The 23,371-nt window shown below is 41.6% G+C and overlaps 1 long non-coding RNA gene across 2 annotated transcripts; it reads left to right on the forward strand.

Moving 5' to 3' along the window:
* Positions 1-4,265: 4,265 nt before the first annotated feature.
* Positions 4,266-20,914, forward strand: LOC120395325. 2 transcript variants are annotated; one of them, XR_005592593.1, is made up of 4 exons: positions 4,266-4,659; positions 7,933-8,023; positions 16,736-16,881; positions 20,511-20,914. It is a non-coding gene; the product is annotated as an uncharacterized LOC120395325 (long non-coding RNA). The 2 variants fall into 2 exon arrangements; XR_005592594.1 differs by having other exon boundaries at positions 4,266-4,574.
* The last annotated feature ends 2,457 nt before the right edge of the window (positions 20,915-23,371 follow it).

Raw genomic sequence — 23,371 nt, forward strand, 5'->3', positions numbered from 1 at the left:
CGGCAAATTAGTTGAAACAATAGTAAAAAATAAATTTGTCAGACACATAGAAAAACATAAACTCTTGAGCAATAGTCAACATGGTTTCTGTAAAGGAAATCGTGTCTTACTAATCTATTAGAGTTCTTTGAAGGGGTCAACAAACATGTGACAAGGGGATCCGGTGGACATGCTGTCATGGGATAAAGGAAAGGTCCTTTCATGGATTGAGAAAACTGTTAAGGACAGGGAACAAAGGGTAGGAATTAATGATGGCAGATGATACTTAAACTACTCAAATAGAATTTTTAAGAAAAAGATGATGAGAAGAGAAAAAAAGATCTCAAAAACTAAGTGTGATGGCAACAAAATGGCAAATGAAATTTAATGTGTGATAAATGTAAAGTAATGCACATTGGAAAAAATAACCCCAACTATACATACAAAAGATGTCCACGAGTGTGCAGAGGCGGTCAAAAAGCAAACAGGATGTTAGGAATCATTAAAAATCCATGGGTACGCCCGCATCTCGAATACTGTGTACAGATGTGGTCTCTCACCTCAAAAGGTATTCTACTAAAAAAATCAGAAAAGAGCAAACTAAAATGATAGGGGGTTTAGAGAAGGTCCCATATGAGGAAAGATTAAAGAGGCTAGGACTCTTCAGTTTGGAAAAGACTAAGGGGGACATGATAGAGGTATATAAAATCATGAGTGATGTTGAGAAAGTGGATAAGGAAAAGTTATTACTTATTCACATAATACAAGAACCAAATAAAAGGAAGTTCTTCTTCACGCAGCGCACAGTCAACTTGTGGAACTCCTTACCTGAGGAGGTTGTGAAGGCTAGGACTATAACAATGTTTAAAGGGGGGGGGATAAATTCATGGTGGCTAAGTCCATAAATGGCTATTAGCCAGGATGGGTAAGAATGGTGTCCCTAGCCTCTGTTCGTCAGAGGATGGAGATGGATGGCAGGAGAGAGATCATTTGATCATTGCCTGTTAGGTTCACTCCCTCAGGGGCACCTGGCATTGGCCACTGTCGGTAGACAGATACTGGGCTAGATGGACCTTTGGTCTGACCCGGTACGGCCTTTCTTATCAAAAGGCTCCAGGGGCCTGGTCAGAGTAGCCATGATTTTTAGTTTCACTTTCACAGTCAGTGCAAACAAGCAACTTTTTTTCTTTGTTTGGTCTTTACCTTGACTTCTACTTCCTTCTGTTACTGGAGCAGCACCAGGATCCCATCCTCGTTGCCAGTGTTATATCCTTGGGGCAGCCGGTTTAGGAAGAAATCACTTGAGGCCAGAGAGCAGACAGCTAACCAAAACCTCCATTTTATTTACAGAGACAGAGAGCTCACTCAGCCGGTTGAAACCGGCTGAGCTATCCCTTAATAGTCTAACTCAGTTGCCATAGTAACAAAACCCATGACAACCAAATACACAACACAAATCATGGCAGCAACCAAAAGCTCTACCAGCATATGATGGTATGAACCAAAGATAGAGCCCATTCAAATTTATTGTGATAAAAACGACATCTTGCCCAATTGGTTCATTGAATTCCGAAGCAGCCATCACTTGGGGGTTGTTTCTGTGGAGTCCACCATACAAAACTTCCCTCTCCCATTGGAATCCATACCGAGAGTTGTGGTATAAACATTATGTGTTTTCCTCTAGAGATTAGTCAATTTAATCCTCTACCAGTGATAAATTGAACCTGATTTCAGCAGATTCTTTTCAAATTGTTCCAGTTTATTTAAAATATTCTTTTTTTCATAGATTTTAAGAATGGAAGGTACCATTATGATAATCTAGTCTGACATTCTGAATCTTACAGGCCATAGAATTTCCCCTAGTGGTTAATACTTGTATAAATGCAATAAGAAAAAAAAAAACACCTTAACTTTCCTTTTGGAAACTTGGTAAGACATCAACAGTTATCAGTTTTGCTTTGAATTCTAATTGCTTTACAGAGCTCTACAGAATGCAGTAGGTAGACCACAATCCCTTACCCTTTTGTTACCCAATAAAGCAGGGGCAGCTCCAGGCCCCAGCACGCCAAGCGTGTGCTTGGGGTGGCAAGCTGCGGGAGGCGCTCTGCCAGCGCCGCGAGGGCGGCAGGCAGGCTGCCTCCGGCGGTTTGCCTGCGGAGGGTCCGCTGGTCCTGCGGCTTTGGTGGACCTCCTGCAGGCAAACCGCCGGAGGCAGCCTGCCTGCCGTGCTTGGGGCGGTAAAATCCCTAGAGCCTCCCCTGCAATAAAGTATAGGGAATTGTTACTATCTTTCAAACACAAACCTCTCCACCAAGAAAACAGCATCCCAGGACTATTTCTCTTATCCCAACTGGTCCCTTTCTCATAACATCCACCTGTAATATCATGAGAATTCAGACTGAGGCAATTCTTCAAGGATTGTTCATAAATCAGATTGTGTGCATAATTAAATGTGTGACAGAGCACTTAAGCTAGACTTTATGAAAAGTCTGAGCTATCTGCCGAGCATATCATCATATTTAAATTACATACAGCATTTCATTGTCTATGAAATGGCCTAATTCTCAAGCCAGCAGCTGGGATATGTTTGTAGACCTGAAAACATCAGTGAGACAATTTGTATCTTGGAAAACTCTGTGTTTGCAGGTGAAAAACTGAGCCAGAGTATTTTCAAAGCATAAAATATTCTAAAGGGCAGAAAAATCAAGCTAAAACATCTTAATGATTTTATGTTACATTCAAAGGGCACACCTTATGTCAATACTTAAAAAAAGTGTTATTTTTGTTGCCATGGAAATTAAATGACACCTTATTTTAACACTTCAGGCTGCAACCTTAATCCTGTAAGTATGTGCACTTGTTATTTCTGAGTATATTTTTCTTTGTATATATATATTTTTTTCTCTGTAGCTTATACATATATATATCTTATACATATATGTATCTTATATATATATATAAGATACAGCTACATGGTACAGCAAAGCACCAGCACGTGCTACTGGACTTTCACAAGCTGTAGTCAACTGATAAACAGAACTTCTATTTTTCCCTTTCCCTGCCATGTAGGGAATTTTCATGAAAGAAAATGCTTTTCTCAATCTGATATAGTAGAAAGTGAATTTGTGTTTTGACTGCTGTAAAGTCAGTTATGCTTGTAAAACTGCCCTTTTCAGTCACAGTACACCTATTAAAAGACTTTGGAATCTCTAGTAGCGCTTATCCTTGCTTTTTAAACCATCCAACTTCTACAACAGAAATACCCAAATGTGTCTGTTGGATGGAAGAGACACTGGAACTATATGGAAATCAATTGTTTCCCTATCACAAACTGCTTGACTAGACACAATGCCGTTAGACCCTCATCATCCTATCAGATGTAAAGCATGATCTAGTGGTTAGAACACTAGCCTAGAAAACCAGAGTCCTTTCCCTGCTTTGCCACAGACTCTCTCCATGACCTTGGGCAACACACTGAGTCTCTTTGTGCCTCAGTTTCCCACCTTACAGATAGCCATATTAATATTTCACAGGAGTGTTATGGAGAGAAATATATTAAATATTTGAGGCCCTTGAATTCTTATAAACGTATATACCATATATGTTAGATGTCTCTGTTTAGATTTACTGGAGACAGACTTCAAAGGTTAGCTGGGGAATTTTCATCTACCAAAGAGTAAATAGATTGTGGCACCTGTTAAACTTCTAATTATAAACAGGTTTGAACTGTTCTGAGTGACATGATCTCAAGTTATTACAGATAACCCAGAGAACTCAAGTACAATCTCTCATGATGGAATTCATCTCTGGGCAGAGGAGCCACCCAAGAATACACCCTACTTAAGTGAAACATAAGCCTGTTAACGTAAGGGAGACCTGAGTGATTCATAGACTTTATGTGGGTCCTTTCCACCAAGGTGAACTTCACTCTCAGGAAATGGTACTGTCTTATTTTATCCAAAGTAGGGGGAACCAGATCAGCACACATGGCCAACATGACCATAAAAATCTGGAAGCAAAGCAGAAAATTTAATTTACTCTAACTGCTCAGAGCACATATTGGGGACAGAGAATACAGTGGCTAATGCCTTGCCTAGGAGCGAAGGCATGTGGTAGGAAACCTTTCAGAGCCTGTAGATATATCTCAAACTGTGCTTCCTCTGAGAACTCTAGAGTTGGATCTGTCTGCCAGACTTCATAATGGTAAAACTCTAAGATCCTGCTCTGCAGTTCTAACTCATGATGCATTCAGGGCAGTAGGACTGCTCATGTGAGTAAATGCACAGCACTATGAGTGTGGACCAGTACAGTTAGGCCCTACATTTTTTATTGAGGTTTCTCCACAACAGGCTGATTGAATATCCTTTACCTATGTTTGAGACTACACTTATTCATGAAACTAGTTCCACTGAATTTAGTAGCATTGCTTGAACCTTATTGTTATGTATTGTTTGTATTGTGGTAGCACCTAGGAGCCCCAGTCATCGAGCATGACCCCGCTGTGCTACATGCTGTACAAACACAGAACAAAAAAGATGGTTCCTATCCCACAGAGCTTGAAATCAGTATAGTGAAGGTTACACAGCTGTGCACTGGTGAGTGCTCCAGTCAAAATCTGCCGGAACTGCTTCTAATTTTATTACCTGTTTCTTCCTGGTACTCCACAAAAGGCTAGCAAAGGTGAGGAAGGCTGGACAGTGCAGTTTCTTCTAATGCTACTTATTGACTCAGGCATGGAAATCCATGATATACTTCCTATAGACTTGGGAAGCTGGGCAGAGACAATTGTACCGTGAAGGATTCTTTTAAGCAATGTCTATCCTGGCTATGCCCAATACAGTCCACTATGGGGGCTGAGTTGGCTGTCTATTACTTTCCATGTCACAAGAGGGATTGAGGTATGTACCCTACTGGAATCTCCCTCGATTTTGGAATGATTTTCTCTCATTGAGGACTCTTCTCTGTGGGTTATACTTGTATAGACTAATTTATCCCGCTCAATCTAACCCATGATGTTCTTCCGCTACTATGTGCTTGATTTAGATTTCCCAAGTGTGGCATATTAAATCTATGCTGTGTTTTCAGAGACCTTCTTTTTGTTAGGTGTTTTTGGGTTCTCTCTGTTTCAAAATTGGTGATTGTTTGAGATAAATTCCCTTATACAGCTGGGCATATTCAAACTTTTTGGTGCAACAGTTTTTTTCCTATGGTCAGGATCTCACCTAATGTTATTGTAAAGGTGTAGTGAGTAACTTATTTGTAAAATGACAAGTGTCATTATTCCCTTTGGAGCAACAAAATATTCAATTTTTAACTCAAATTTACTCTGCTTTTGCTTCTGTTTCTTGTGGTCTGTAGGATCTTGTAGGATATGCCCATGAAACATTGTACTTCATTGACACTGAGAGGATCCTTCATCTCTGTAATCACTGGCTTTGCACTTCCTGTAGCTCCGGTCTGACCCTTGCTGCATCAATGATCTGGCCTAGAAACTTGATTCTGTGTTTTGAGATTTCACACTTTTTCTTAAGCGTTAGGTCTACTTTCCCCAGTCTTTCCAGGACTGCAAAGAGACATCGGTCATGTTGGCTTGATCCAGAGATAAGGATATAACCTATTTGGCAGAGAACCCCTTCCACACCCTCCAGCAGTTGTGGCATTTTCTTCTGGAAGTGTTCAGGAGCAGTCAGTAGGCCAAATGATAGCTAACCTATTGAAACAAAACTGTCCAAAAAGGTGTGATGAAGCTTTTTACAGGGCAGATTCTGCAGCAAGTGCTATTGTCAAAACCCAGACTGGCCTTTCAAATTTTGAGAAGATTTTTGCTTCATTATGTTGTCCAAGGGCATGTTCAAAACATGTGAGTATATGTTGCTCTCTAAAGACATTCTCACTTATCTAGTTAAGGTCTACACAGGTCTGAACCTTGTCATTTCCTTTTGGGATCACTACCATGCCAGCACACCATTCATTTGGGGTATCCATTCTGGACATGACACCCATCTGCTCCATGCGGCTGAGCTGTCTTTTGCCCTGGACAGTAAAGGGAAGTGTCAACAGAGGAAACGGTGTTGCATTCAGTAGAAGTTTAATGTAATATTTTAAGTCTAATTTCCCAGTCCTTGGAATAAGGACGCTCAGGTTCTAGGTCCATGGTGACCAGCTCTATCCTTATAACCAGGCCTAAGGCTCTGATTGCTGGGTGGCCATGTTCAGCAGTGTGTAGGCCATCTACAATGTGTACCTTTTGGGATGTAATCTTCTTTCCAAGATTTTGAAAGACCGAAAAATTTCCTTCCATGTTTAATGAAGACTGTGCTGGGCCCTTCAATATCTTTTCTAGCTCTTGAAGTGTTGGTGCTTTCATCCTCGTATAATATGATTCTGGAATTACTGTTACATCTGTGCCTGTGTCTGTTTTGAAGTCTATTTTATACTTTACCAAGGTGATCGTGGTGATCCATGATGGTTCTTTTTTGGCCATCTCCGACTGCTCCATCGTGTGTGATTGCAGTGGCTTTTTTGGTCTTCTTCTTGAAAGACAGCTACTATCATGTGTTTCGATAAACGGACTGATGCATAATGTCCCCTTTTTAGACATTTATTGCATATAGTGTCCCTTTCTGGACAATGCTATTTGTTATGAAGTAGTTTGCAACACCATGGGGGTGCTTTCATGCTCTTGCTGTTCCTTTTCTTTACTCTATATAAGACTAACCCTCCCTGGATCCCTTTGTTTTTGCACTTGTCTGAGTAGTTATTGTTTCTGGTCATTCTGAAGTATTTTCCTCCCCATGTCCATGGCTTCTACAGTGGGTTCCTCCCAAAAGTTATTCCTGAGAAGAGTCTGTTGCTTCTTTAAGTAATTACTTTGGAGGACAGTTTTCCTGGTTGTCTCTAGTGGTTAGGATAACTTTGGAGCCTTTCTGATGGTTGATTGTCCTCACTCTTACAACAAGACACCCTATGATAAATTCTTCGCTCGTCTCCCCAATAGCCACAGCATTGGATTAGGTTGTATATATTTAAATCATTTGCTGATTCAGCTGTCTCTTGCTTGTGTAAGTGAAAAGGTGCCTGCTCAAAAACCCCATTGCGGAATGGCATGAAATGATTATCCAGTTCTTCTTTAATTGTATCAAACTATTTCATCTGAACAGCTGTGAGACTTCTGGAAAGGAAATGTCCTCTGATGCTGGTTCCATTGTATAGAGCAGGGTATTCACTTATTTCTCCTCTGACTCCTAATCACAACCAGAAGCTTGACAGCATCTCCGGAATCTACTTCTCCGGAGTGGCCATCCCTCAGGGTGCTGGAAACCAAATTCTGCTGGGGTTGATATATGGAAAAAAGCTGGGTTAGATGAAGCCATCTCTGTTACTTTATCAGATTATAGATTCTCCCCTTTTTCTTTGCTGTCTCTGTATGGCGTAAGGTGGCGGGGCTCCCTAAGCAACTGGTGTTGCTGTAGACCTAGCCTTAGTTTCAATTTCCCCTACTTTCCTAGCCTCCCTGGTGCAGTCTGGACTCACCCTATCGGTTCTCTCTGGGCTTTCTGTGTTTTCAGGCCTCTTCTCTGCCTGTTGTGCTGCTAGCTCTGTGCAGCTTTTCAGCTGTTCTGGCTGGGCAGGAGGGCTTGCTGTCTGCTTTCCCTTCCCTCTTTTCCCTTTCTGCTGGGGTGTTTTGTGTCTGTTGACTCGTTATTCAATCCCACTTTGACACTGTGTAGAGATTATAGAGACCCAGGAAACCATGGTTGGGGTGAATGCAAGCCTAACTTTATTTCCTATTGATACAGACTCTGATCACCTTGCTGTATGCTCCCTTGTGGGACTCTACACATTCACAGCTAACACCACAACAACCTTTGTAAGCAGTTGATCAGAACCTAAGGGTAATGTGTGGGAGTGAGGATCACTTGGGAAAAATAATATATCTTACTGGTTTTGTAGTGTCTGGACATGATGCTATCACATAACTTAAGTTGACATTTGGAGACTAGATCATGAAGGTCACACATTTTCAGCACTCTGTACGGCAAAGGTAACTCTTATAAGTCTTTATATCATAGTAAAGGGTTTAACAGTATGGGTGTTCCACATAAGCAACCTGTACATGATGGGTCAACCTGCAATAGAGTCATAGATTCCAAGGCCAGAAGGGACCTTTGTGATCATCTAGTCTGATCTCCTGTATAGCACAGGCTATAGAACCCCCCTAAAATAATTCCTAGAGCAGATCTTTTACCAGAACATTCCATCGTGATTTAAAAATTGTCAGCGATTGAGAATCCACCACAACCCTTCATAAATTGTTTCATTGTTAATTGCTCTTGTTAAAAAATTTACCCCTTATTTTCAATCTGAATTTGTAGAGGGTAGTAGCTGAGAAGTATTGTTAATGAACTACTCACAAGAAGTAAATGTCCACTTATGGGCAGGTCACAAGTTTATTTCTTATGTCCCATGTAATCAAAACCATCTTCTGTATTTAGATGCCACTGCATTCCTCCTAGTTAAATCAATTCAGCTTAGGACACTTTGCATTTTAAGTTTTTGTCAGAGAAACTTACCTGGTCCCCAAAGATCTGTAAGCCTGAAATACAGGCTGGAAAGAAAAGGTGTCAGAAGACTCCTAATAGTGCAAACTTTATTTGCAGTTATTGAAAGAAGAAATCACTGGCATCTCAGAAACTGTGATATTCTTGTTATAATTACAGTTTTATGTTTTCTTTCAGGTGTTGTTACACTAATGTAGTACAGACAGCATCAGAATACTTATTGATATAAAAATGACACTAGAATAGCCTCAAGAATAGCCTCAAGAATAGCTTCAGCCATTTCTTCGCCACACAATTTATGGGCAAAAGCTCTTGAAGCATCCTGCATTTCTTGGGTAGACAAATTAAAATGTTATGCATGATTAATCAAAGAAAATGCAGTTAATGCCATTACTTTTCTATAAAGAGTGAGCTGAGAAATCATATCTGTAATAATCTGTGTAGAGGTGACCTAAAAGTAAATAATTATTCTCAGGCTCACATGAGGAACTTTATAGGGTCTGAAGGACACCAGCTGTAATATTGTTGGCACTTTTTGGACAAAAAAAAGAAGAAATGGGTTTAAAGAACGCTGTCAGAAAGGCATATAATTTAATTGCTTTTGATCTGCAATGACATGGAGGAGCAAGCATATTGGGCTGATGTATTGTAACTTCAGCTGAAGTATTGGCAAAAAGATTAGCTATAATAATAGCTTTTAATAAATTACTGGCATCATTAAAGCAAATACAGTCCATTCGTGCTTTTGTCCCTGTTTACCCATCTTTACACTACAGAATCTGTAATTTTTTCCTCTTCTGTTTGGGGTAGTTTTTCCCTAAAGAGGAACTCTAAATCTTCACTGTCCCATAAATATGTGAACATAAAACTGTGATTTATGGGAATTTAGCTCCTGTTTCAGTGGAGGAGGTTTACAGTGCTGAAAAAACTCATTAATCTCATTCACAGCTCATCGTATAAACATAACCTTTACAATATAGAACAGAAGAAATTATGTGTGGGTATGATTTACTGTTTGTGTTTTGGAAGGAGAACCAACTGCAAACTTGTTTTTCCACTTCCAATTTTCATGCTCATTGACAAAGTTGCAGAATTAAAATGAACCCACATTAAATAACAATCTATGCAAATTTTACTTTTTGATACAAATTTTGATTTTTGTAACAATAAAGAATATTAAAATGCAGATGCTGTGTGAGCAATGTACCATAAATCAGACACAAAACAGCTATAATATCATAATCTTTTTTAGAGATGGTATTATCCTGATTACCTGTTATGATGATGAATCTATTCCATGGGCAGATTTTTGAGGATGTCTCTTTTTAAACTTTTGCACAATGCAGAAAAGAGTAATATTAAGTAACTGCATTTTAGGAGACCAGAAGAGACATGAAGAACTCTTCTTTTAAGTTTTAGTATAAATAGTTTATTATAGGTTCTTTTCTGATATCCTTACTTGTATGGAGTAGCATTTTACCCCACAAATTAGTCCCACAGAAGCAGGGGCGGCTCTAGGCATTTTGCCACCCCAAGCACGGCAGGCAGGCTGCATTCGGCGGCTTGCCTGCAGAGGGTTTGCTGGTCCCACGGCTTCGGTGAACCTCCCGCAGGCGCCTGCGGGAGGTCCACTGAAGCTGCAGGACCAGTGGACCCTCCACAGTCATGCCTGTGGGAGGTCCGCTGAATCCGCGGGACCAGCGGACCCTCTGCAGGCATGCCGCCAAAGGCAGCCTGCCTGCCGCCCTTGCAGCGACCAGCAGAGTGCCCCCAGTGGCTTGCTGCCCCAAGCACACGCTTGGCTTGCTGGGGCCTGGAGCCGCCCCTGCAGAGAAGTCAATGGGAGCACTTGTGGATTAAGGTATTAGTGTGAATAAGGGTGCCAGAATCTGGCCCTAAATGTGTACAGATTTTTCCAGAGACCTATCAGTTATTTGCAAAAAAGTCACAAACAGCAAGGTAACCTAGACTGGTATTTTCAAAGGGAGCTAGGCACCCCATCCCATTAAATTCAATAGGAGTCGGGTGCCTAACTCCCTTAAGCATCTTGGAAAATCCCAGCCTAAAAGCAGCACCATCAAATCATTATAAAGCATGCCACAAAGCATTTTTCTTGTTTTATACCATTGCAATTTTCTGAAAATATTTTATCTAATTCTCTTAAATTTCCTGATAATTAAATATACTGCAACAGAAAATCCTCTGTAATGTTAGCTGTACTCAGTTGTAAAAATATTCCTGCATTAATTTAATGGACTGACAAATTTTTTTCCATCAAGTGAGAGGAGGAGAAGAGTACATTTTAAATTCTACCCAGAAAAATATATTGAAATCTGAGGGAGTAAAGTAGTAGAGAGCAGTAGAACATGTTGATCATGTTGATGAAGTGTGAATCAGAACAGTTAAAATGGCTGGTAATTGATTCTGAAGATTTAAATACATAAGGGCCACATACTGCCCTTGAAATGTGTGAACAATGCATGATGACACAATGAGAGTTCTGCCCGCGAATCAGGGTACCTTTATTGGAGTAGCCTAAGTAGAAAGAAAGTGTATTCTTGAACGCTAAATCTATCTTGTGAGTAATGTATAGATCACGCATAAACACCACCCCCAGCTCAGCTTTCATTTTCTGGTTTGGTTAAATTTCACATGTTTCAGAAAGGGGTTTTATATAAAAAAGCCTGTTTAAATCTAAAAGGCTTATGTATGTATTTAAATATTGTAATAGCCACAAATCCATAAATAAAGCTTCTGAGGTGTTACACAAATCTGCAAGTACATTTCCTCAACATTTGAAAAGCACAAGAAGACAGCTCTTGGGACTGGGGCTTTACTCATTCAAAACTGAAGCTAAATGATTCAAGATCATTCAGATTGCTCAGAGAGGATGTCTGATATGACATGGTTGTTTCCTATCTAGATTTATGTCAGGTAAAGCATATCTAGGCAATTCTATGCAAGTCTCTTATTCCCATCATTCTCATGAATTCATTCTGAAAACGACCAAATAGAGAAAATAAGGAAAAAAACGAAGTTGGCAAATTGTCTGCCTTTGCTTTCAATGACACATTAACCCCGAGTGTGGCATCTGCATCTTCCTACTGACTACCAGAATCATTGGTCTGATAAAAAAAAATAATCACACAGGGGTTTATTAATGTCAAAATTTTAAATGATGATACTTTGTTTTATCTTTTGAGTAGGGCAGCTGGTTTTTATATTGTCTAATTTCTGCTGCTTGGGCTCAGTCCTGATATCCTTATTCAACTTCAGTAGCAATTTACTCCACAGGTTGCTCCACTAAAGTCAATGGGACAGCTCAGAGTGAAAGGTACTATCCAAGTTATTAAAGGTATCAGAATGTAGCCCACTCTTTATATTTTTGCTGTGCAGTGGTCTGAGAGTCTTCGCAGGGGCAAGAACGCTTAATAATAACTTTATTAGTAATTGCTTTCAGTGGTGCTGTAGCTGTGTTGGTCCTGGGATATTAGAGAGACAAGATGAATGAGGTAATATCTTTTACTGGACCAACTTCTGTTGGTGAAAGAGACAAACTTTTGAGCTACACAGAGCTGAAGAGGAGCTTAAGCTGATGTTTCTGAGGCACCACCAACTGTCTCCTGGTACCCCAAGTCTCAATCTGTCCTGGGGGAACCCATTTCCTGTCAAGAAGCCCTGTATCCCACAGGAATCTTTTTATGTTTTCCTTGGCAGGAGGATTTTTAGTTTTTAGAACTCGGCCTGGCTGCTTCAGCCCTCACTTTCTCTAAGGAGGAATCAGCCAGTTTTGAACTCTACAGCTGGGGCAGACAGTGTAGCCTGCTCCTCCCTGACAGACTCATTTCCCTCCCCCATCACGCTGGGATCTCATCCATCTTAACACTGACTTTGCCCCAGGATACGCACTCTCACAGGCTGTGCCAGTGGCTCACTGTCACCCATTCTGTGTGCCTACATCCCTGTATAATGGCTGGCTGAAACTCTCTGATCTGACTCCTTGTAAATACTAGGGTGCTGTGTATGCTGCCAGGCCAAGTGTGCAACTCATAGTCAAACAGCACCTCCACAAGTAGGTGTTCATTGACCTTAATATCCTGGGGTCCTTCCCTTTCATCCCACTTCAGATATAGCTGAGTTATATGTATCTTAAGTGGAAGGCTCTCTGCAGTGTTGGGTGCTTCCTGAGCAAAATTTTAGCTTGGTCCACTACGTTGACTTGAGCTAGAGTCACAGCACCCACGTCTCTCTAGCCTCGGGCCCTTTTCCCATCTACCTTCTCTTGTGGTCAACCCCTCTGGGGCTGAAATCATCATGTTAACCTGCTGCACCCTTGGGGCAGCTTCCTAGCCATCCTCCAGTTGGAATGCTAGCATGTTAACCTAGTGTCGTGTATTTTCAATCTCCTGGCAGATGGTCACTGAGCAGTTTGCCCACTTGTGCACTGTCCCCTGACAGGTAAAACACCTCAACTCCTTGGGATCTCTCTTTGTGGATCAGCTTGTGGCCAATGTTCCCCACACTTTGGGCTTACCCACTTCCAATTTCTGTGAAGCTCCTGCATGTCCCCTCTTCGGAGTCCCATGCATGGGCCATTCCTCTTTGGGTTTCCACTCTGAACTACACTTGTTATCTGTTTACTCTTGAGTAACTTCATATTGAAGGAGAAAAGCTGCTTTAAACTGAATCTATGGATTTTCCATAGGGAATTAGAAATTGCAGACAATTTGCCAGGACTACGTGGTTTAATTTACAAGCGCTCTGAAAGGCTGGGAGATAGGAATCAACATGTCCTCACTACTTAAACTGGAGCAAATATTTAGCATCTGCTTCTCACAGGATTGGTGATCCAAGTTCTACCCCATTTACGGGATTACTAGGACTTTGGCTTCTCAAGTGCTTGATGCCACTTCATGCTTTCTTGTTGCAGCTCATGCAGATACTTGAGCTCTCTTTTAGCAAAACACTTGGCCTCCAGTCTCGCTGCTTCTCCTCCATGAGCAGCTTCCTTTTCACCAGCTTCTTCCACTTCAGGTCCTGTCATTTTGAGGCCCCCATCCTGGATGGAGATTGACCATTCCTCCACCTCGTGTCCTCCAATGAGTCCATGGGACTGATTGTGGAATGGTCTCTGTAATGGGACTACAAATCTCCCTGCAAGGCAGAAGGGGACTACTGATGGCACAATTAGCCCAAATTCAGACACCTGGAGTAGGAGGCAGGCTTTCAGGGAGGGGTTTAAAAAGAAGAGCCCTGCTCAGTTGGGAGGAGCAGGCAGAGAGAGCAGATGTAGAACACTCTTTGTGGGAGAGAAGGATGGCTACAGACAAGGACTGGCAAATCCCGGTGTCTAGAAGCTCTCCTGCAGGCATGGGAAAAAAAATGTTGCTTCATGCTCATTTTGTGTGCAATGGAAGGGCAGATCTATAAGACTCTGCAACCCAGGAGATGCTGCAGGATGGGTGAAGCAGTAGAAGAGCAGCTGGAACATGGAGGCTGAATAGCTGCTGCATTACACAAGATGGTACGCTGAAAAGGATGCACTATAACAGTGTCCTTGGTGATGTGCCTGTAGGAGGACAGGGGGGATCTCCTCTAGGTTCTGGTTTGGGGCTAGTATCCCACTTTAATTCTAGTCATCTTTATACAGCAGAGACCAGCTCTGAAGTATAAATTTACAAGCTGCTCTTATCTAAGGACTTCATAATTCATGTTTACTTGCTTTTGATTTAAGAGCTGCAGCTTGTTTCCTTGCAAAAGCCTGCTTTAAAAAAATTACCCTCTGCCATGATGATCCCACTCTGTTGCCAATATGTTACAAACTGGCCCAACACCCCACTGTGTGGTTACGAGTCTGTTGCATGTTTCTGGGGCCCAGCCAAGTGGGTCTGGGTAGGCTCTTGTCACAGTTTCTAGGTCTGGGCCTTTTGAGCATAGTCCTGGGCTCAGACCTCTTGTCTGACACCCTTTCTTAGGACATGGGCAACTGTCTGGAATGAAGTAAAATGGGCTGCCCTGGGTAAGTCCAGACTTGTGCATGCACAGTGATAATATTTCCACACATAGTTCAACACAGAGTTCATAATCTGATACAGTCATATCCCACTCTAACACAAACTTGACTTTGGCAGCTGGAAAAAGAAGAGCCTGTTAAAAAGAATAATAGAATAATAGAAATCTTGAACTGAGTTTGCACCAATTCTAAGAGCCTGGATAACAAACAAGAAGAATTGGAAGTGCACATTTATGAGCATAAATTCAATCTAGTTGGTATTACTGAAATCTGGTAGGATGATTTGCAATATTGGAATGTTAAAATCAATGGTTATAACTTATTTAGAAAGGATCAAGTGGGCAAAAGGAGAGGACAAATGGCAGTTAATGTCAAAGATAGCATTACCTGTTTCCCAGTCACTGATAACTTGGAAGAAAATGATCTTGAATGCTTATTGATCAGTGCCCTAGCAGATAAAGCACATGATGGGGTTTTAGTTGGTGTCTGCTACAGATCACCAAATCACATTAGGGGACAGGATGAGCACCACCTTACACATCTATTTATAATGTGTAGACAAAAAAAACCTGCATGATCATGGGAGACTTCAGTTTGAATGATGTATTCTGGAGGTCTCATGCTGGCAGTACTAAAACATTCTTGGAATTTTTAAACAATTTTCTAACTCAAAAAATGTTGAACCAAATACAGTTGAATTCTATATTAGATGTTGTTTAACAGATAAAGAGGAACTGATCACAGAACTAAAAATTAAGTCACTTAGGTACAAGAGAGCCTGACTTGATGACATTTATAATGTACAAACAGAATGAATTCTAGACCAGTAATGTACACACTTGGTGCTTTAAAAGTGCCAATTACATAAAGCTGAAAACACTTATGAGCCAAGCCAGCTAGGAGGAAGAATTTAATTAAAAAAATGTGAATGATGATTGGGAATCACGTGAGAATATCTTACTTGATACCCAAAAAGCCAAAATCCAAGATAAGGACAATAATAATAAGTTTTTAAGATGTTTTAAGAAGAAAAAGAATCCTGACAATACTACTAGATGGAAATGGTAGAATTATCAGTAATAGCACAAAAAAGGCAGAAGCGTTGACTAAATATTTCTGTTCAGAGTTTGGGGAAAAAGCAGATGATATAGTCTCATCATATGGTGATATTCACACTCTTTCCCTTCCCTAGTATCTCAGCGCTGTTAAACAGAATCTATTAAAGTTAGACTTTGTAAATCAGCAGGTCCAGATAACTTGCATACAAGAGTTTTAAAAGAGTAGGAAGTCAAACTAGATGATCACAATGGTCCCTGCTGACCTTAAAGTCTGCAAGTCTATGGATCTGTGCGCTGGCTGAGGAGCTTGCTGAACTATTAATGTTGATTTTCAATAAGTCTTGGAGCACTGGAGAAATTCCAGAAGACTGGAAGAAAGCTAACATTGTGCCAATTTTTAAAAAGTGTAAAAGGATGACCTGTGTAATTATAGGCCTTTCTGTCTGACTTCAATCTCCAATAAGATAATGGAGCAGCTGAAATGGAACTCAATTAATAAAGAATTAAATGAAGGAATGTAATTAATGCAAATCAGCATGGGTTTAGGGAAAATAGGTCTTTCAAACTAACTTGATATCTTTTTCTGATTATATTAGAAATTGTCTTGATAATAGTAATAGTTTTGATGTAATATATAGTCTTCTGTAAGGTGTTTGACTTGGCACCATACAACATTTTGATTAAAAAGCTAGCATGATATAACATTAACATGTTACACATTAAATGGATTAAAATTTAGCTAAGGGATTGGTCTCAAAATTCAATTGTAAACAGGGAATTGTCATAGAGTGTAGCTGGACATCCTGTTATAGAATAATAAGGAGGTGACATATAAATAACAGGTTTGACTCCTACCAGCATCTATCAACTGGGAGAGTTAGAAATTTGTAATGCCTGTGTTGCATTGAAATAACAGATAGAGAAAATATAATCTTAAACAGAAAGAAGATTTATTAAGGGATAGTTACAACTGGGGTTGGGGGAGATCCACTAAAGGGATCACTAGAAATACCCAAGAATATATTCCAGCAAGGGGCATAAAGTCCAGACCCTTAAACCATCCCTTGGTTAAACTATTAAATGCCCGAAAAACAATTACTGTCTCTTTTTCACTGCAAATGGAGGTTACCGGCAACTGATGGACTGTCCCAGAGTCTCAGGAACATCAGAGGATCTGGCTCTCTACCGCTGAAGCAGGAGATCAACAGATCTGGGCTAATGGCAAAGTCTTCACTGGGTCCATTGATGGCATACAGGAATCAGATATCCGGTAAGTATTAGTCCTTGGCAGGTGTTAATAGCTGAAGTCTTGATCCAATGTCTGTGCAAAGAAACTGGACGTGGCTGTCTCGATGGTGGACAGCCCCTGCAATTGCTGGAGCCCTATGGTTGCTGGATTTACTGGTCCTATAGCTATTCTCAGGGCAAGTGTAAGCTCTTGTATTACCAATTCACAAAATGCTGGCACATTATACTGCACGTTACCATTCCGGTCTACTGGTGCCATACCAGCTAACCAATACAACAACCTTTTCCTTGCTATATAGGTCTCTGGATACTCTGTAGCTTCCCGTTTTTCTGAATACACTTTCCCAATAAGGTTATCATTAGGAAAAAAATTTTTTATACACACCTATATATATATATTGTGACAGACCCAAACCAGTGGGGTACAGGAGTCTGGTAGAGGGCAAATATACTGGCCACTGGATGAGTAGTTTTCTGTTCCCTGAGTGACTAGAGCAGGGGCTGCACTAGAGTAATCAGGAACCTGCTAGAACCAGTTAAGGCAGACAGGCTGATTAGATCACCTGCAGCCAATCAAGGCAGGCTAATCAGGGCACCTGGGTTTAAAAAGGAGCTCACTCCAGTCGGTGTGTGTGTGTGGGGGGAGCCAGAGGAGAGGAAGTGCGTGTGAGGAGCTGGGAGCAAGAGGCACAAGGAGCTGAGAGTGAGAGGGTGTGCTGCTGGAGGACTAAGCAGTACAAGTGTTATAAGACACCAGGAGGAAGGTCCTGTGGTGAGCATAAAGAAGGTGTTTGGAGGAGGCCATGGGGAAGTAGCCCAGGGAGTTGTAGCTGTCATGCAGCTGTTACAGGAGGCCCTATAGACAGCTGCAATACACAGGGCCCTGGGCTGGAACCCGGAGTAGTGGGCGGGCCTGGGTCCCCCCCAAACCTCCCAACTCCTGATCAGACACAGGAGGAGTTGACCCAGACTGTGGGGAAGATCACTGAGGTGAGCAAATCTGCCAATAAGCGCAGGACCCACCAAGGTAAAGGAGGAACTTTGTCACAATATCTACAATTTCAGTGTCATGTCCCATAGTCAATCCATCTGGTAAGGCATTGAAATCCTCTACACTCAGACATTCCCTGCCTATCATAAAGGAATCTTCCTTGCTAAGGTTAGGTAAGCAGCTTAAGCACACTAGGCAATTCAAAGCATTATTCTTATCAAGCTGGCTCAGCTGCTTTCCTAAAGCTTTTGCTTGTTCTGTCAATAACACCTTTGTTTCATAAGGCGTCTCGGTAGGCCATTGAACCCAATATTGCGTGACTATAGTAGTGATCGGGGCAATTGGTGGATTACTTTATCCCATCATCCTTGGGTCTTCATCTAAATTAAATGGTGCTGATGGAACAAAGCCTTTCCCTGCAATAGAGTAACATGGTGGATTGTTCCTGTGTTCCTCAGACTCCACTTCTGAATCTTCCCCGGAAGTGAACTCGGCTAGCGGATTGGTTTCCATCTCGCTAATCATACCCCTAGAGATCTTTAGCTGCTGCTACAGCCTCGGAATCTTGTTCAAGCAGGCTGAATGATTGATTACTTCTGACCCTTGAGCCTGCTTGGTCTCCCTCAGGAGATGCCTGATAGTAGCTAGGGCCTCTTCTAATTTTGTGGACAGGATTTGATTTTCCCTTTCCGCCCCTGCCCTGCATGAATTGGCCTCCTGCAGCTGTTCTTCTAGCTGCATGATTTTCCCAGCTTGTTTTGTCATTTGGGCAGTATCCATCTGATGTTGTGCCACTGCCTTCTCCAATTCCAACCCATTTGTTTTCTCCCAATCTTTTGCCTGGTTGACTAGAGCTTTTAGGTGACTCACCCTACCATCCAGTGCCCTACACACCATGGCGGGCCCATAAATTAATGCTTGCTTCTGTAATTTTTTCTTGGGAACCGGCTTGCTTACCAAATACCGTCCCTACAATATTTGTAGTTTTTGTAATGCCTCATATCCCTGGAAAGCCCCTTCCTTCCAAGGGTTTTGAGATTTCCCCAAAATAGACACTGCATACTCCAAAGTATTTTTATTAGACTGCCAGGACCATCTTTCTAGGCCAGGGGTCGGCAACCTCTGGCACGCAGCTCACCATGGTAAGCACCCTGGCGGGCCAGGCCTGTTTGTTTACCTGCCGCATCCGCAGGTTCGGCCGATCGTGGCTCCCACTGGCTGCGATTCTCTGCTCCAGGCCAATGGGAAGCGGCACGGGCCGAGGGATGTGCTGGCCGTGGCTTCCCGCCACCCCCATTGGTCTGGGATGGCGAACCACAGTCAGTGGGAGCCACAATCAGCCGAACCTGTGGACGTGGCAGGTAAACAAACTGGCCGGGCCCACCAAGGTGCTTACCCTGGTGAGCTGCATGCCAGAGGTTGCTGACCCCTGTTCTAGGCTGAAGACCTTCTCCATACTTCACTTGCTTACCATGGGTAAAATAGACAATAGTTATGTCAAAGCTGAATAGCCCACCATCCTAGATTTGTGGTGGCTATTCGCCTATGGTCAGTAACTCACGAGAACTCACAGCTGCCTCCTTCGGAACCCAGCAGTGCTCAGTCATGACCCCAGACAATTGTCCCAGAGATGGACAGTTAGGGCCTTACCCTCCACCTCTGCTTGAGATTAAGGGACTGCCCAGGTCCACTTAACCCAGGATTTGACAGTCTGCTTTGCTGCAAGCTGCTTGGATCCACTCCCCAGGCTACTGGCGAAAGCAGAATCCTACACTGCAGTGAGCCTCGGCCTGTGGGCCTCTAGCTCACGCTACATAAACCACAGCCAGATGGGGAGACAACATACATCTGAACAGGCAGTGAGCTAGGGAACCTGCCCAAACCAACCGGTCAATGCTCTCACCAACACTGTTCCAGAACCTTCCCTCCCCGAGTCTATGGTACCTTGTTCATCCTTCTCAAGTTCTCAAAGATAATCACTAACAATTCTGAGATTGCTTTAGCTAGTTCATTATGTCCCCTATGGTGAACTTCATCTGCCCTGTTGAATATATCTAACTTGTCTAAAAGAATGATGACTAATATTCTGATACTGGATAAAAGAGGACCAGTTCCTCTTCCTCTTCAGGATCTCCTGTTCCTTTTGGAGAAGAAGTAGACCAAAAGTCCCAGGGATCCCTGGTTTTGCTGTTGGAGAAAGTGGGTTGCCTGCCTTGATATAGGTCATTTTCTAGAATGCAAGTGGGCCATTAACAGCCTGAGTCCTGCTGCTTCCCCCGGATGAAAAAAAGGGAAACCAGTGTTTTCTGCGTGCAGAACATGGGGCTGTAATATGCACTGGCCTATCTCTCAGATCCCTGCTACTACCTCTGGATAGGAAGTGGGGTCTGAAATAGATTTCCCAGTTGTTTCTTCCTGTACTGATTTTTCTGGGCTGGAGGAGAACAATGGGTAGTTTGTTTACTCTTGACATTGCAGTGCTACATATCATTAATGGCAGCAAGCTGTGCAGTGCACTTTAGGAGATTTCTTCACCTGCCCACCTTGTTCTCTCTACCATACATTATCTTCAGTGTCTCATTTCTTTGCCCTTGGACATCTCATCTCCGTGAAAAGAGATGCCCACACATCTCTTTATTTTACATTTTCCCTTTACACAGATGGCAACTCCACCTGCAGATCTGCCTTTCTCATGCTATTACCAGCTTCATGCCCTCTTTAGACTGTGTGATGTTTGCAAGCAGGTCACCTGCTGAGGGGATGGCTACTTGTGAAAGACCCAATCATCTATCAAGAAAATGAGAAACAGACACAAAGGCCCAATTATTATTAAGTGTTAGCATAATTGCAATTATAAGTAGAGTGTTTCATTATATTACAGCTGTTGAGATTTTAATGCATTCCTGTAATGTGCCTTATTAATAAGCTGTATAGAACTGCTGACTTCACAATTTTCTGGATCACATTTATGATTACAAAAGAGGGTACGAAAATGAAATCACTACGAGAGCCCCACTGTGTTAGTTACTATGATTCACAAGTTTATTATGGTAATAAAGCAACATGAAGCGATAATGTTGAGAACTGAAATACACTAATGATGCTTCATATTGTTCGAAAAATGTTATGCAGAAGTGGTAAAAAGTGTTATGACTCTCAGACAATCAAATGTAGCAGATGTCATGCTACTGAATAAAAGCAAGAGGTATACCACCCCTTGCCACTACTTTTCTTCTTGCTTCCACCCACAGTTTTTTCAAATGAGGAGAATAAATACAATAATTGAATCCCTTACAAGGAAGTGGGTGGGATTATGTAGAAGATGTTGCTTGGCTTATTCATCTACAGACCACAAGGACATAACAGACACAGTGTGTGGCTCCTGGTGGGAGCTGTAGTTTTTATCTGTTCCCACTGATTTCTCTGGTGGGATTTTTAAGTGGAACTGTGAGATCTTGTCTTCACTAGACTTCTTTATCCTGAGTTACTTGGCAATCAGTTAACAGGATGATCTCTAGACTAACGAACAATGTATAGGGAGTGTCCACATTAGTCTTAAAGTACCACAATTTCATTGGCAGTCAGTTAAATGAATAACATACTTTGAGTCTATAAGGGGAAGTTTGATTAGAGCTATAAGATAGACCACAAAAAAGCCACACATTTCCAAACAGTCAACAAGTCCACGAACTCAGATAAGCATTTTCACATATATTGTATGTAGTGTGCAAGCAGGGCAACACCAAGAGTCACTAGCTGGCTTATTGTTTGTCTGACTTTAATACAGGGTTTCTCAAACAGGGGTCTCCCCTTCTGTAGGGAAAGCCCCTGACGGGCCGGGCCAGTGTGTTTACCTGCCCCGTCTGCAGGCCCCGCTGATTGCGGCTCCCACTGGCCGAGGATCGCTAGACACGATAAATCGATCCCCAAAAAATCGATCACTACCCGCCGATCCGGCGGGTAGTGTAGACATACCCTTAGTTATTAGTGTGTTGGGGTCTTGTGTCATCCTACCATATGTTGATCTCCCTCTGTTGGGGATATAATGACATGACTGATCAGTCTGAGCAGTTGCTTGAGAAGAAGAGAGAGAAAGTGTTATAGTGACAACATTTTGTCAATTTAGTTTTCATGACAAAACAAGTGACCTTCTAAAAACCTCTAAACCCAGTATTTTTTATAGGAAATTAGTGTTAAGCAAAATGATAAGTTTGACTTAGGCAAAACTGCTGGTTTTTTCAGACTGAAATGAGGGAAATCAGAAAGAAGCAGAGACATCATGGAAAGAAGCTAACATTGTTAGAGGTTTCCAATGCCATTGCTAGACTCACTAGTAGTTCTTTCTATTATCTAATCTATCTATCTAATCCAAACAAAAATCCATACGGAATATTCCATTCTGTTCTCCACACACAAAGAGCAGAACATGTACTTTCAATCTAGACAACTTGTTTTTGATTGAGGAAAACAACAAAGAAAGGAAGAGAAAAGATAAAATCTCCATGAGAGAGAGAGCGAACAAAGAGTGTCTTTCCTTTTCTTTATAAGATCCTTCATCTAGAAACCCCTCACAGCTATGACCCCTGGCACGTAAGCAGCAAAGGCATTTAAAAGTGAAGTAAAAAACAAAAACAGGACTGCCGCTGTGAACACCATAAACTTGGATGAAATTTCCCCTTCCTGCAGAAGAAGTGGATATTTCTGTATTTGAAAGTACCTGAATCAAATCAAGCCTCTTGCTAGTACAATATAAAGTTACAAAATTATTTTATTTTTTTGCTAGGTTGCCTTTTTAAAAAATCATCCAGAAAAAATGTTTACATTTTACAGGCAAATTTATTCTTGGTAGGAGCTATTCTGGAGTTATTGAACATAATTGTATTTCTGATGTTCCAAAGTCAGCAGCTACTGTCTGACATATAAGAGTGACTTGTTTACATATGCTTAATCATTCAGAAAAGGCTTCTAGAGTGAATTATTGTTGACACTAATGTTCAGTTGAAAATCATGCTCTAGTACAGTGGATAAAATACAGTTGCTGCCCGACAACACAGGGTGTCCTAGATGTCTTACAGATTTAAGCATCAGGGTAACATGGCTCCATAAAGCAGCATCTGAAAGGATTTGTTGTGGCAATTGCCAGTACAAGGACAACCTTTTTGCTTCTTGCTGTTTAACACTTAACTTCTAATAGAGCACAACACTTTAAGTACTTTGATTTAGTCTTCAAAATCAGCTGCAAAGGTTTGCAGCTCTACTAATTTGCTGATTATTTGTGCATCACAGTTAGCCTTGAAAAGACACAGTACATTGATCAAGATGCACAATCATTTTTGTCCCTGTCCACTCCAGATAAAATGCTAAGCCCGTAGTTTACGCAAACAGAATGCTAAATCAGTGTCATGGAAAGACCTGGTGAATATAACTGATTGTAAGCATCTAGGAGACTTTGATCTACTGGCTAGTGGCTTTGTTCTATTGAAAAGCCAGCAATTAGAGCACTAGACAGTTCTCAGAAGTA

Source organism: Mauremys reevesii, linkage group 1 (assembly GCF_016161935.1).
Source record: "Mauremys reevesii isolate NIE-2019 linkage group 1, ASM1616193v1, whole genome shotgun sequence".
Classification (NCBI taxonomy): domain Eukaryota; kingdom Metazoa; phylum Chordata; order Testudines; family Geoemydidae; genus Mauremys; species Mauremys reevesii.